The following is an 11,833-nucleotide window of genomic DNA, read 5'->3' as shown; positions in this document are numbered from 1 at the left end:
CCACCAGGTGATACAACCTTGCGGCAAAGGTAACTCGTGCTTATAACCCGACACGGCACCTGTTGAATATATGAACCCCACAGATGCCAGCCAACCCATGGGTGCAAAGGAGCGGAAAGCCTCTTACTTCTGCCAAGAGCCCGGGGGCCCTGTAGAGAGACACCAAGAGACAGATAAACTGCATGCTGAAAAAAAACAAGGTCATTGTTAACATCTTCCTGTTTGGTGACACATGGAGATGTGGATTGTCATGGACATGGAGAACAGACTTGTGGTTGACAAGGGGGAGGAGGAGGGAGCGGGATGGATTGGGAATTTGGGGTTAATAGATGCAAACTATTGCCTTTGGAATGGATAGCAATGAAATCTTGCCATGTAGCACTGGGAACTACATCTACTCACTTATGATGGAGCATGATAATGTGAGAATAAAGAATGCATACATGTATGTGTGACTGGGTCACCTTGCTGTACAGTAGAAAATTGGCAGAACACTGTAAAACAGCTATAATGGGAAAAAAAAAGTCATTATTAAAAAAAAAAAAAAGATGTGGATTGTAGAGCAGGCCTCTTTCTTGATCTCATAGTTCAAACCCATATCTCAGCAAGTGACCCATAAATATGGCAAAAGCCTGTGGGTTCTCTCAGCTCCTGGTGAGATCATGACATTGCCTATCCCAGGGGAAGGCCCTATAAGGGAACAGCAGGGGGAATGTCAGCTCCACCCACTCCGGATGGAACCACACACATTCTTTCTGAATAACTTTAGGGCTCAATTGTCACAGCTACCCATTAGGCATTTCCATGTCTCTGACTCCCTCTCTGTCTCTCTCTCTCACAGAAGTTACTTTCATTACTAATGCATACAGAGAGTACCTAGCACTGTGCCCAGCACAGCACGTAAGAGACACTCAATAAACATCAGCTCCCGCTCCAGATTCCTGAGTCACTTACTTACAAACTGAAATATATTCCGGGTGTTGGAGGAAGGAACTTGCTTCTCTAGGCATAATCTGTAAAGCCCTGAGCCAAAGCTTCTCAAAACGTCTATATCACAGCCAGCTCAGCAAACCTTACATCCCATCTTCAAATGCTCCTTCTTTGCTAAGCAAGTAAGGATGGAAGACGGCTAGATTCTCAGACTCTTAGCTTGGCAAATTAAGGCCCTTCCAGCAGAAGCAAGCAGGATGGTGAAAGGCCTTAAAAGCATCTTTCACGATAGCCCACAGCCAAAGGGGTGATGGGTAGAAAGAGCGCAGCAGGGCCTGAGGCTCACATAAGGTCTTTCTGGGGGCAGGAGCCTTCTCACCAGGGGAGGCACTGTCCCCTAAGGCAGCACCATCCCCTAAGGCAGCACACTCCCAGCCATGGGAAGCTTCTGAGCCAGTGCCGATGGAGGAGTCCCTCACCAGGTAGGAGACCCACCAGGTGATCTCTGAGAAGTCTCCCAAGTCTGAAATTCTAGGAACTCTGGGAATTCCCATTGTGGCTCAGTGGTAACCAACCCGACTAGGATCCATGAGGATGTGGTTCGATCCCTGGCCTCGCTCAGTGGGTTAAGGATCTAGCGTTGCCAGGAGCTGTGGTACAGGCCGCAGATGCAGCTTGGATCCCGTGTTGCTGTGGCTGTGGTGTAGGCCAGCAGCTACAGTTCCGATTTGACCCCCAGCCTGGGAACCTCCATATGCCATGGGTGCAGACATTAAAAAAAAAGAAAGAAAGAAAAAAAGAAAAAGAAATTCTAGGAACTCAAGCCTCTGGGGCACGTGGTCTGGGGGAAACCAGTAGCAGCTGGAATCTGCAAAGGGCACCCTGAGGGGAAACCTGGACAGAGGCCTCCTCTGTAAAGACCTGGCCTGAGTAAATCACTGGGGGAGAATGTTCTGGCCTTCCTGGACAGGTCTGTCTGCAGGCTTCTGCTGAGAGATGAAGCCCCCAGGCAGGTACAGCCCTTCTCCACCGCAGTGCACACCCTCAGCAGTCTGCAAGGTCTCAAAGGCCCTTTTCAAAGGTTCCTACTAGGGACTCTGTCTCCTCCTCCTCACTCAGGCCCCCCAGGTTCTGCAGCCTCTCTCCAAGGTGGAAACCTGAGTCCGTGAAGGGTGACGAGCCCCAGCATCTCCCCAGCACCCATGAGAGCCCAGGGCCCACAGGTAGGAAGAGCTGGGCTTTACGTGGTAATTCCTCCTCTTGGGGACTTTTGGACCACACGTGTAATGGACATCCAAAGCCACAACAGGCCCGAGGTTTTGAGTTTCCAGGCAAGATTTTTTTCTCTCTGCTCCAATCCAAGCCAAGACAGACAAGTTCCCCTCCTCCGCTTCCATGCCAGTGGGGAGACATCTATTCCATCCTTTCTCCAAGCCTGCAAATCTTGGCTGGGACCCATTTCAGGCAGGCCCCTCCATGCTAACTCTCAGTCTCACCTCGGACCCTGGAGGAAGCAGAGTCACCGCTCAACTGCCTTTGGTTCTAAGACCACTTCGACACACCCACAGCCACCCTCACCCCAGGCCTGGCCTAGCGGCAGTGCAAGCTTACTGGCCACGCTCACTTCCGAGTTCCCTAGGGACTTCTTTTGCAGTTGCGGAGTTCAGTTCTTCTTTGAGAGGATGCTAGTAATATTTCAAACAGCGTTTCTAGATGCTTGGTAGTTGGAAGGTTTTCAAGATTTTTTACTCCACTGTGATACTAAAAATATTCTAAATCAGGGTTGAGATCCTCTCTTTGGACGTGTTCATGGGAACCTTTCCTGGCTGACCTCCCCCCATGAAACGACTAACTCTGGCCACATCCCCTGCAGACCCAAATATGTAGGAGGAACACCTACTATGTGCCAGGCACTATTTTAGGTCCAGAGGGCTCAAAAACGAGATGACTGCAGCTCCATAAAAATGCAGCATAGCAGGAAGAGAGGTGCCCGCAGCCCTCATCCATTTAATAGGCATCCTACTCTTTTGCTCGGTTATTACAGCTTTTTAGGGGCTTCCTAGGTCCACATCTTGTCTCCCAACTGGACTGCCCACTACTGGGAAGCCGGTCCAGGTCTCCCCTGCCCTTTACTCATGCCCTGAGGGCCTGGGACAGGGCTCTGTTCACCAGGGATGTTAAAAATGAAAAAGCCTCTCCCCTAATTCACTCTAATGCTTCCAGCTGAGGCGCGCTCCAGCTCTCTGCTGTTGCTGGATTCTGCCAGCTGGGCCTCCAGCATGACACAGCATCCCCGCCTGGCTTCCCTGACGACAGTGGGCCCGGCGTGACAAAGGATTCTCTGACAATGGGAGGAAGAGGTCCTCTTATTGTCTACGGTGGCCTCCACAGCAGCCACATTCAGTGGCAGACCTTCCTTCCCCCTTTCCCAGAACTATAGCTCTGGTGCACACAGCCTGCCCCAGCTTCTGCCCTGAACGTTGTATTGTCTGCAAGGCAGCTCCACTGGGCTCTCCTACCAGCCATTCCAATTCAGCGCAGCTAACATTAAACTCACCGCGATCCCTCTTCCCACTCCCATCCCAGCAGACCTGCTCCAGCAACCAGGTCACACCCCACTAAAAGCTGCATTCCACTGAGTCCAGGAAGCCAGAAACCTGGCACCCCTCCCTCAGCACCCCTCCCTAAGCAGACTTTACTCTCCAATTTTTTTCTTCTGCCCCTCAGCATATGGAGTTCCCAGTCCAGGGATCAGATCCAAGCCACAGTTGCAACCTACACCCCATCTGCAGCAATGCCGGGTCCTTAACCCACTGTGCCAGACCTGGGATTACACCTGTGTCCCAGCACTGCAGAGATGCCGCCAATCCTGTTGCGCCACAGCAGGAACTCCTCCAAGTGTTTTCAATATATGACCTTCTCCCATCTGCACACGTACCACCCAGGTTCTAGGCCTCATCCCCTGTGACTGTATGAAGCCTGTCATGGCCTCATCAACTCAGTGGCTGCCTGGCTCCCTATCATGTTCCCTGCTCGCCCAGGGCCATGTGCCTTGCCTCTGCTTAAAGCCCCATCCTCCATGTTGAGAATGGGCAAGGTCCTCAACCAGGCTCACCATCCCCTCAGAGCTGGGCTCTGTGCACCTGCTGGCTCGTGCTTGACCCCCTGCTGCTGCCCCTTCCTATACCAGGCAGCCTCGGTCCCCTATGACTTTGCACCCGCTGTTCCTTCCCCCTTAATGCCCTTCTCCTGTCTCCTCTCCTGGCTAATCCCTTCTCGTGCATTCAGCTCCTGCATTGTCTCTCTTAGGAAGCTCTCTCTGACCTCTGAGGCTAGTACAGGTGGCCCTTGTCTGCAAGGCAACTTTCTCCACTGCTGCACTCACCACACCATACTGAATTTAACTGTTTCAGTGTCTGTTTCCCCTGTGAGACACAGGGCTCTTTGAAAGCAGGAGGGCTATGCCTGTTCACTGTTGTAGCCCCAAGGCCTAGCACAGAGCTAGGCAGAGAAAGAGCCCAATCACTAGGAGAACCCCCCTCTGACTGCAGGACCGACCCAAACTCCTGAGTCAGCTCCACCCCTACCAAGTACACACAATTTCTCCATCACACCCTTCTGGGCCATGGCCCCAGCTGAAAACCTCTGCCAGGTCTGCCATGACCCTAAACCTACTCCCAAATTCACCTCTTCCCATGAAATCATCCCAAACTGGCCCCAGTCCACATATTCCTGTTATGATAACTGTCTCCCACACTTCATCCATCCCACCCCCGGCTAAGTTAGCCCTTGAGTCTGATTCTGTGGTTGGACATGAGCCAGCAGTGGACATAAAGAAGGTCCAGGACACTGGATTTGAAGTCTGAAGACTTGGGGTCAGAGCCCTGCCCTACTGCTTACCTGTGACTAGGGCATGTCACTAACCACACAGGCTCTGTTTCCCCATCTGCAAAATGGGAACAATGAGAACTGCCTTCCAGGGCTATTGTAGAAAGCAGATGAGATCATTTGTGTGAAATACTTCATAAACAGCAAAGCCAAATCCACCGCAGGGTGTTAATGATAGTCTTCGGTGCTAACCCCCCTAGCCAATTCCACTAGCCCCCACCCCGGTAGTTCTTGTTCTTACTTGAGTGGAACAAGAATCACATAAAATGTGGATCCTCCTCCAAGAAAAACGCACATCCATAATGGCTTTGCAAACCCCTTCCTGAGGACCCTGCCATGCAAAGGGAAAGTCACAGACCAAACTTAAGAGCACTGGAAGAGCCCAAACAAACACCTCCTCTCCCAAAGAGATGCCCTCATCCAGATTCCTGGGGGCCAAAGATGAAAGGGCAAGGAAGTCCAGTCTGGCAGGAAAGCAATCTCAAGACTATGGTGGGAGTTCCCGTCATGGCTCAGTGATTAACGAATCTGACTAGGAACCATGAGGTTGCGGGTCCAATCCCTGGCCTTGCTCAGTGGGTTAAGGATCCAGCGTAGTCATGAGCTGTGGTGTAGGTTGCAGACACGGCTTGGATCTGGCGTTGCTGTGGCTGTGGTGTAGGCCAACGACTACAGCTCCAATTCAACCCCTACCCTGGGAATCTCCATATGCCGCGGGTGCAGCCCTGATCTAGAAAAGACAAAAAGACAAAAAGACCAAAAAAAAAAAAAAAAAAGACTAAATGATGGATGCTAGGGCTTTTTTCTAGAACCAAAGAAAAGAAGAAGGTGTAGAGTTTGCACTCTTTGGGAAGTTAAGAACCCCACTTTTTTTCCGAAAGCATCACAGTACAGACAAAGAAGATGAGACAAGGCATTAAAATTTAGGAGTTCTTGTTCTACTCTGCCAAGGGCTCCCTGTGACTTTGGGTGAGTCATTTCACCTCTCTGGGCCTCATGGGCTTATGAGGTCAACTCAGTGACAAGGCCCTTCCCAGCTCTGAGTGCCTCAATCTGAGGATGTGTCTGTTCTTACCCTGTCCTGAACCACAGCTCTGGCACAGGTTTAATTCAAAAAAAAAAAAAACAAAAAACAAAACAAAAAAAAAAGGCAGGATGTCAATTGTCAGCATGAGGGTAATTCAGGGAGAAGTCCAACGTCACAGCATTGTCCTACTAAATTAAACTGCATGCAGGAGGGAAAAGGAATAAAGCCTGAATGTGAGCAGCTGAGCTCAGGTGACCAGTGAGTCAGCAGCAGGGCCCAGAGGTAGAGAATCCCCCCGAAAAGAACATCAAAATGGGCTGCCACACTGCAGGGGAAGCTATGCAGAAATGCCATCGGGTTTGGAGAATTCCCAAAAACTGCAACTGGCCCGTCTGTTTGTACCGCCTGTTCACTCTCTGGGCTCAGAATTCTCTTCCCGTCCTAACCACCTCCTCCTCCTTCCTCCTTCATAATCTGAACTGCGAACAACAGAAACTTAAAACAAGAGCAGTGGACCCCCAAACTGAGATGAAATTGGAGAACAGTGTCAAGGACCCCAAAAGTGTGTTTGGGAATGAGTAGATAAAAAGCAGACTCAGGGAGGAGTACCCCCTGTAACGCAGTGGGTTAAGAATCTGACTGAAGCAGCTCGGGTCACAGCAGAGGTGCAAGTTGGATCCCCAGGCCAGCAGAGTGGATTAAAGGATCCAAGGTGGTCACTGCGGCAGCATGGGTCACCGCTGTGGTGAGAGTTCAATCCATGGCCTGGAAACGTCCATATGCCACAGGCATGGTCAAAAAAAAAAAAAAAAAATGCAGACTCACATTAGAACATCTACAAAAACCGGAGTTCCCGTCGTGGCGCAGTGGTTAACGAATCCGACTAGGAACCATGAGGTTGCGGGTTCGGTCCCTGCCCTTGCTCAGTGGGTTAACGATCCGGCGTTGCCGTGAGCTGTGGTGTAGGTTGCAGACGCGGCTCGGATCCCGCGTTGCTGTGGCTTTGGCGTAGGCTGGTGGCTACAGCTCCGATTCGACCCCTAGCCTGGGAACCTCCATATGCCACAGGAGCGGCCCAAGAAATAGCAACAACAACAAAAAAAGACAAAAGACAAAAAAAAAAAAAAACATCTACAAAAACCTTTAAGAGAGAAACTCCTAAGCTCAGGCAGGGCTAGAGTGAGACCTTGACCAAAGCTACATCCCATCACTGAAAACAGCCAATCACAGCCTGTCACTGGGGCAGGACCACGGAGAACAACTTGTCAGCTCCTCATTGCTTAGCAGACCCGTTGGTTGACTTTAGGGTCATTTCCCAAGAGCTGCCTAATTTCTACAGAAGGACAGACCTCCAGAGCCCACCTGGGAGGTGCCAATTAGCTTGAAGTTCAGAAGAACAAGAGACATTAAGGCTGTTCTTTCTCTGTTGCTTCCTTCTTCATTTGCTCTAGGATCAGGACTGGCATTCTGTGTCCCTTGCAACCAACATATGTCCCAGGATGAGTGCTCTAAAATATTTATGATTTGTTCCCTCCTGCAAGCTCTGATTCATCCAGGTTTTTGGTTTGTTTTTTTTTTTTTTTTTTTTTTTGCACTGCAACTTAGCTGTTTCTGCTATCCTATCTTTGTGTGTCCCCAACACAGCGGAGTATCTAGCCTATGAGTAGGTGCTTAACAAATATTTGCTGGGCCTAAAATCTTAATTTACCTCCACAGCTAGGAGATATCTTTGGCAAGCAGGGTCGGTATGTTAAAGTCTTTGTATGTGCTTCGAGATACACAAACATGTGGGTGCTCAATATATATCTGTGAATGAATAGTTGATTATCGGGACAAACCCAATAATTCTCCAGGCTGTGTCTGAGAGCTTTCATGTGCACGAACTGAGAAATATACACAGGTACGTAGGAGCTCTTTGTTCTTTTCAAGGCTTCCCTATCCCTGGAGATGCAGGGCACAGGGAGTAGAAGCTGGGTGGTTTCTCAGGAGCTACTTTAAATCTATGGTTTTAGAATCAAGGAACTAAAGAATAAACCTTGGCTTCAATAAGGACCCCATGAACACACCCACATGTGTGGGAGAAACATGTATCCAGATGTATTTATTATATACAGGTATAATTTTGTAAATACGGGGTGTTCCAAAGCCGATAATTCGATCATTCACCAAAAGCAAATTATCAGATGAGTGATAATAACAGCAATGCAGACTTCTGTTCTTTAATGACCTATTCTTGTTAGGACATGTAGCAAATCAAAAGTGTTTCTGACAAAAAATAAATACCATAATTCACCCCCCTTCTCAGGTTCAGTACTTCCACAGGTATCAAGACCTACTCTGAAAAAGAAAAGAAAGCAAAAAAAGGTGGCCACTATTTAGATTAAAAGCCATAGGCTGATATGTGAAATTACAGAAAGGAGAGTTCCCGTCGTGGCGCAGTGGTTAACAAATCCGACTAGGAACCATGAGGTTGCGGGTTCGATCCCTGCCCTTGCTCAGTGGGTTAACGATCCGGCGTTGCTGTGAGCTGTGGTGTAGGTTGCAGACACGGCTCGGATCCCGCGTTGCTGTGGCTCTGGCGTAGGCCAATGGCTACAGCTCCGATTCAACCCCTAGCCTGGGAACCTCCATATGCTGCGGGAGCGGCCCAAAGAAATAGCAAAAAAAAAAAGACCAAAAAAAAAAATTACAGAAAGGCTTAGGGCAAGTTGCATCATTTTTTGAGCCTCAGTGTTCTATTCTGTAAAGGGGGGGGTTAATACCCCTCCACCTCATGGGGCCCTCTTAATAAATATGATGGGGGGGCGCCCTGTAAAGTCACACAAACATATTATTATCCTAGCAATGTGTTAATCACTGATGACACTGTACCCAAAATGCTTTACAAAATTACTGCCTCCAAGTATACATGACCCAGGACAGATACTTGACAAAGATGAGATGATCTGTGTGCAAATCGAATCCTGTCTCAAACATTCAAAGGGAGCTTCCTCAGGCAACCTTAATGCCTTCTGTGAAGGGCTGAACATTTTATAACCTCTGCTCGGTGCGTTCTGTTCCAGTATAATTGGGTTTCCTGAAAGCCAATTTTCTCGCACGATGCGAGCATGCTCGTAGCAGGGATCCCTGAGGTTTTTGCCCAGGCCCCGCGTGGACAGGAGGAACCGGGCTGGACAGCCTGCAGCCCCTCCCCGCCCTCTGGGCGGCTCCTTCCTCTCCCCTCCAGATCCGCAGCAGTGGCGCTCGTGCTGTGTCACTTTCGCCCTCGGGAGCCTTCAGCCGCGGTGAAGCCCGCAGCTCCAGCAGCTTCCTCCCTTAGCTCGCGGGCCCCTAGCCTGGGAGATAATCACCCGGCCGCAGAGACCCAGCGCGGAGAGAACGGAGCCCGCAAAGGCGTGCACAAGGCCGAACACCCCGCAGCGGCGCAGAAGGCAGCGCGGGGCTGGGCCCGGGGCCGCGCAGGCCAGGCAGCCTTTGGCCCGCACTATCTCCAGCACGAAAAATTGGGAGGGGGGTGGGGCATAGCATGTTGATTCTCTCCAGCTGCGAAGGTAGCGGCAGGCGCGGGCACGCGCACCCACAGAGCGCCTCCGGCCAAGGGTCAACCGAGAGGGGGTGGGAGTGCGACACGCGCACGCCCGAGACTCCTCCAGGCCCCACCAGACCAGTCCCCAGCGACTCGGAGTAGGCAGTCAGCTCGCCGGGTCAGGGGGACTTCCGGGCTGCGAAGGGAGAGACCGTCGCACCTCTCTGGCCAGGGACTCCCTCACTGACTCCGCGTACACGCAACTCCAGGGTCTCCCCGGGCCCCCAGCCGCACGCCCCCCTCTCCAAGTAACCCCCGGCGCGAGCGCGAACAGACACAAGACGACGAGCCCTGGCGGGACCGATCCCCGTGGGGTATCGGGGCCCACTCGCGTCCCCACTACGCCGCTCTCTGCAGTCCCCGCCCCCGCCCCAAGCCGGAGCGGTGTGTACACACACAAACAGCTGGGCGGGGGAGGCGACGCCTCACTCTCCGGGATGGGGATGCACACCGCGCCGCCAACCATCCCTCCCTTTACACGCCGCACCTCCCTCTCTGCTCACATCTGTCCCCCGACCCCAACCCTGAAAACTCCACGAAACCGAAGAGCCAACACCGCCCAGATGAGGGGCTCAGACCCCGGAGTGTCATTTAATGTCAATGGAGAGACGTACCCAACTCAGATGCGCGGTTCCCGGGACGCCTCCCCCAGGTGCCCCCAGGCTCGGGTACGCGGCCCTAAGGAGCACCAGACCGCAGCAGCAGACCAGCCACCGCACCCTCCCCCCCCGCCCCAAGCCGGTGTTCAGGACAGTCACCTGCTCGCTGAAGAACCCGAGCTGGAGCCCACTCCGCTCCGGCTTGGGTCACCAGCTCCACCGCGAGCTGGTTTTTCAGAGCCTGTCAACTTAACCCCTGCTCCGCCGATGGATCTATTCCCTAGGCCCAGATACACAGCGGCGACAAGAATAATAATAAATAAGCCAACACAATCACCGCTGCGGGGAATGTCCAAAGCTGCGACTGCAATGGATCCACCGATCCAGTTTCCTCCTCTGCTCCCATCCCCCACGCCCCCCGCGGCCCGCGGGCTCACCAGGGACGGAGGGAGGGAGCAGCCTGTCTAGACGACAGACATCCCCGCGCCCGCGGGGACGGGCGCGCACACACATTCACACGCGGCCGCTGCCACTGACACAATCAGTCACCGAAGGAGGGAGGGGCAGCGAGGAGACATTCTCTCCGGGTCCCTCCGGGAGCCGCGAGCGCAGCAGCCTCCGGCCGGGAGCCGCCACCCGGAGCTGCGCTCCCTACCTCAGCGGAGCGCGGTCAAAACAGCTGCAAGTTTGGCCGCTACTAAACCAACTGCTTGATGCAGCAAATGCGGGCTTCAAAACAAAAGGGAGAGGAATCACGCTCGCTCTCTTCCTCCCCCCCCCACGGGTCGGAATCCGGCACATGACAGCGGCTACAACGCGCGGCTCCAACGCGAGCCGAGCTCCAGCCGAGCGCCCCCCCGCCAAGAACCCCCCTCCTCACAGGAGCTCCAGGGCTTCGGCTCCCCTACCGGCGGGGAACCCTGCGGAGAAGCAGCAAACCTGAGGAGGGGGCGAGACCGCGTAGTGCGGTCCTCTACAGAGGCGGGGACCACGGATGGGCGCGGACGCCTGGCCGCCCCGGACTCAGGGAGGGGGGGAAGGGGGCGAATTGTTTGGGGCGGTTTTCCCGGATTTATCTATAAGCACGCGCACGTCACGCAGCCGTCCTCTCGGGTCCCCGAATCGACCCGCAAGCGGAGATGACTAAAAGAGGGGGGCGGGCAGGGGGATGCTCACCTCGGGGTTCCTCTGGCCGCCGCTCCGAGCCCGAGCCGGGGGGTGGGGGAAGGGGGCAGGGAAGGAGAAGGGAGGGAGCAGGCTCGGGAGAGCCTACTCCTGCCTCGAGTTCCGTGCGTCCGGGCAGCGGAGGGGCTCCGGCGCCCCAGCGCACCAACCCAGCAGAGAGGGGAGGGAGGGAGGGAAGGGAAAGAGGGAGGGAGGGGCGGGTAGGGGGGAGGGAGTAAAGGAAGGAAAAAAAATGATCCCTGCTCTGACACAGGGAAAGAGAATGTTGAAGAGTGACGTCCAGTCCCCGCCCTCCCCTCCGGCCACGTGCAAAGACTCGAAAGGAAAGAGGGCGGCGGGAGGCCTGCTGGGTAATGTAGTTCTCCTTTCTTTCCCGGGATGGCGGGCCCTGGAGAGCGGGACGCCGCGGGGAAGCCGGGGATGCCGCCTGAGCAGCCTAGATAGCCCAGTCTAGCCACCCCAAAACCGGCCGACCAAACCCGGCTCCCCTCACGACCTTGGCACGGCCTTGGATGGGAACCTCTGCGTGGGGAGAACTGGGGGCTTAGGCGCGGTCCAGGCTTGCAGGATAACATTGGGTTTTAGGGACCAGACCAGTTTTAAGGATGTGGACTTCCT

General features: G+C 53.4%; 1 protein-coding gene across 50 annotated transcripts in view; it reads right to left on the bottom strand.

The window, feature by feature from the left end:
- Nucleotides 1-11,482, bottom strand: part of CTIF (cap binding complex dependent translation initiation factor) — a 321,869-nt gene extending 310,387 nt beyond the window's left edge. For 20 of the 50 annotated variants that reach the window (XM_021092817.2, XM_084965542.1, XM_084965695.1 and 17 more), the window contains exon 1: nucleotides 11,207-11,482. The gene's annotated coding sequence lies outside the window, so the exon portion shown is untranslated. Of the gene's footprint in view, nucleotides 1-10,045; nucleotides 10,442-10,467; nucleotides 11,027-11,206 lie in introns of those variants that run through there. The other 30 variants (XM_084965480.1, XM_084965521.1, XM_084965622.1 and 27 more) reach the window with 12 other exon arrangements.
- Nucleotides 11,483-11,833: the final 351 nt, after the last annotated feature.

This window comes from Sus scrofa, chromosome 1, assembly GCF_054392235.1.
Source record: "Sus scrofa isolate SSC_HxYL_T2T_F1_AM1 chromosome 1, Sscrofa_HxYL_maternal_Yorkshire_Landrace_v2.0, whole genome shotgun sequence".
NCBI classification, from domain to species: domain Eukaryota; kingdom Metazoa; phylum Chordata; class Mammalia; order Artiodactyla; family Suidae; genus Sus; species Sus scrofa.
The sequence above is the reverse complement of the archived record's forward strand: the minus strand, read 5'-3'. Positions and strand labels throughout refer to the sequence as shown.